This window comes from Hakea prostrata, chromosome 1, assembly GCF_041222555.1.
Source record: "Hakea prostrata isolate BN-2017 chromosome 1, UWA_Hpros_2, whole genome shotgun sequence".
NCBI lineage: Eukaryota > Viridiplantae > Streptophyta > Magnoliopsida > Proteales > Proteaceae > Hakea > Hakea prostrata.
Window position 1 is genome coordinate 21336072 of NC_142600.1, and position 3612 is coordinate 21339683.

Genomic DNA, 3612 nt, shown 5'->3' on the forward strand with positions numbered 1-3612 from the left:
GATTAGCTAGCTAAGGTAACCTATCTATGACTTTTCTTCATCTCTCTTGTTTTTTGGGGTAGAAGACTTTTCTTCATCTCATGCACGTCAGAGTGGAATTCAATTCAAACCAGTGAAGCGTCAAAACCTGTGAACAGAGAAGAAGCGGAGGCAATGAGGTTAGCTGCAAATCATGCAGGAGTTCTATAAATATGCTCGAGAAATGCACTTCCATGCACAACCAATCTAAAGGAAAGCTTTACTGCAGTAGCTTCTTCCATCTTTGCCTTGTGTTGTTTTCTTAAGTTTAAACTTAATTCTACGTACTCTTGTCAACACAAGTTCCATTTCCTAGTTCTTCGGCGATCTGTTGAGTCCAATATGGAGTTATCATGGTTTATGACGATCCTTCTCTCTTTGTGCATTTGTACCTTAGCCACCAAATTGTTCTTGTCTCGAAACAAATTGGCCAAAGCCAAGAAGAACCAACTCCCTTCATTGCCACCAGGCCCTCTTGCAGTTCCCATGCTGGGCAACATCTTCATATTCATTAAGCTAATGAAATGTGATTTTGAGACACTTCTCCGTGACCTTGTGAACAAATATGGCCCCATCATCACCTTCCGTGTTGGCTCCAGCGTCAACATATTCATTAGAAGCCCTTCATTAGCCCATAAAGCTCTCATCCAAAATGGTGCAGCTTTTAGCTTCCGCCCAGGAGCTGTCACCCCAAGCTCCATCCTCGACGACACCCATACCGATGTCGGTTCCTCCTCCGGCACCCGCTGGCGCTACCTCCGCCGCAACCTCGCCTCCGAGGTTCTTGCCCCTTCTCGATACAAGTCTTTCGGTCATACTCGCAAGTGGGTGTTTCAGACACTAGACACGCTGCTCCAATCCCATGTTGAATCCGGCGAGCCTGTCCCTGTTGTTGATCACTTCCGATATGCCATGTTTTGCTTGTTGCTCTTCATTTGTTTTGGTGAGAAACTTGACGACAAGGTGATCAAAGACATTGAAAACATGGAGAGGGAAAAGTTGGCAAATTTCAGAAGATTTGTTGTGTTTGGTCTGTTCCCTAGATTGGGGAAGTTCATCTTTAGAAAACGTTTTCGTCAAATGCATGACATGCGTCGTCAACAAAAATCCGCTCTACTTCCTCTCATCAAAGATCGTAGACGACGACAAGAGATGATTAAGAAGCAAAACCGTGATGACAATTTCGTCTGCTACATGGATGCATTGTTGGACTTTGAAATCAAAGAAGAGGGAGGAAGGAAGGTGACGGATGAAGAAATGGTGACTCTCATCTCTGAGATTCTTGATGCGAGCGGTGACACAACGGCAACAAAGTGTTACAATGGACCATGGCGTACCTCGTGAAGGACCAAAGAATCCAAGAAAAGCTCTACTCTGAGATCAAAGAGGTTGTGATGAGTTCAACAGGAGAGGTTAGAGAAGAAGATCTACCCAAGATGAGATATCTAAAGGCTGTGATAATGGAAGGCCTGAGGCTACACCCACCAAGCCCCTATGTGCTGCCACATAGCGTCACGGAAGACATTGTTTTGGATGGCTATCTCATACCCAAGAATGCAGTCGTGAATTTTATGGTGGCAGCCATGGGACGTGACCCAGAAGCTTGGAAAGATTCCATGGAGTTTATTCCAGAGAGGCACTTGGGTGATGAAGCAGAAGCAATTGATATCACAGGGAGCAGGGGAATTAAGATGATGCCGTTCAGTGCAGGGAGAAGGATTTGTCCTGGGCTAGGGTTAGGGACCCTCCATCTGGAGTACTTTGTGGCAAACATGATCAGAATTACAAATGGGAACCTGTGGAGGGAGAGGAGCTTGACATGGAAGAGAAGCAGGAGTTCACAGCTGTGATGAGAACCCCATTGCGAGCTCGTCTGTCTCGCAGGACTACGTAATCCATCCAAATAATCATCAAAACCCTAAAATAAATGTTTTTATTAGTCACAAGACTCACAACATGCCAATTTAATTTGTATGAATACTACTAGTGTTAGTCATAAGGATAAGTGTCATTATTTTCTTTCTCCAAGTCTGTACTTTAGTTGTATCATGTTTTTCAAACTCAATAAATAAATTGAACAATTTTATTTTTATAAATCTGTCTAAGGACAAGGGCCCTACCTTACAAGAGAGACCAAAACTAGATAGCAAGTGAACTTATGAACACAACTGTGTTAAAGGATTTAGATTTTCTTTAATGACATATATGTATCAAAATCAATGTCACAAGACTCACAACGTCACCTATAGTACCCATTAGATGGTGGGGAATTGACTCTTACTAATATGCCTTGAATGTCATAAATTCTTTATAGGAATTAGAGAGAAATTCAATGTGTTACTTCCATTAGAAATTCATGTGTTACTTTCATTAATTTCAAGTGATATTGAAATCAGATTTTATGTTTAATTGAAACAAATTTTATTAATTTTGACAATTCTAAAGAAAAATGATTCCAGCTTAGAATAGTCGCTCTTTATTGATTGAGTCTATCTTTGCTGATAATTACAAATTTACTCTCTCCCTAATTCAATTATCGATCTGAAGTAGTTTGATTTAAAGATTAGGATAAATTTAGTGAGTACTCTTAGAGTAAAATATATCACGTAATTGAATCCTATAACTCATTAACCACTCACTGGAAGAACCTCTCAAAAGGAAGAATTCAAACTTAGTGAGTTTTTAGTTGATCAAACAAATTCGTACTAGAGGTTAAATTTTGTAGAAAGAAAGACAAAATTTAAATGGCATGATTATTTTTGTAAAAACTTAAGTGACATGTTAATCTTATATAGGTCTCAATACATAAGGTGGTCAAATTTCAACCCCATATGATTAATCAAGGTTCTAAATAGATGGTAACCTACATGAAGTTTCTATGATTATTATTATTAAACCCTTTTTCTTGGGATCGTAGAGTCACCTGGTAGGAGATTGCTAATGCTGTTTTGTCATTAGCTCTTCAAGGAAAGATATCCTTTTCAAATCATTGACCATGCATATTCAAAAGCAAATAGGATAAGGTACCAAGGAAAACTAATTCAGGGTAGAAAAGATATTAAATCTCCTTCATCATAATTTCCAAGAGGTGAGTCTACAATCATTGAAGCTATTACAAAAATATTTCTTGCTGACATAATACTCTTATGCCCATTTCATAATAATCTTTGACTGGTTTTGTATGTAAAATATGTGAGAATTTCAAGTTTAAGATGAATGAGAAAAAAAAAAAAAAAAAAAAAAAAAAAAACGTTTCTGAATATCTTTTGATGTTGTAGATCTAAGGAGAGTGCAGGCTATAAGAAAAAAAAAAAAAATTTGAAAATTATATCTCCCAACTCTAATGAAAATGCTTATAATCTCTTTTGAAAGAATGGTGAATTTTTTATATATTTTATTTTGAGTATTTTTTCTTACTTTTTAACTAAGAAAGAGAAAAAGATCTAGAATATAAAAAAAAGTTAAGCTCACTGAATATCTGTTGATGTATTCTTCATTATCTCTCTTTTCGGATAGATTTTTTTAAATTTTTTTTTTTTTTTGGGGTTTTTTTGTTAGACCTAAAGGAGCCCAAACCACTTTTATTAGTCTCCA

General features: G+C 37.5%; 1 pseudogene; it reads left to right on the forward strand.

Annotated features, from left to right (window-relative positions):
* Positions 1-241: 241 nt before the first annotated feature.
* LOC149028232 (cytochrome P450 89A2 pseudogene) lies at positions 242-1912 on the forward strand (annotated as a pseudogene).
* Positions 1913-3612: the final 1700 nt, after the last annotated feature.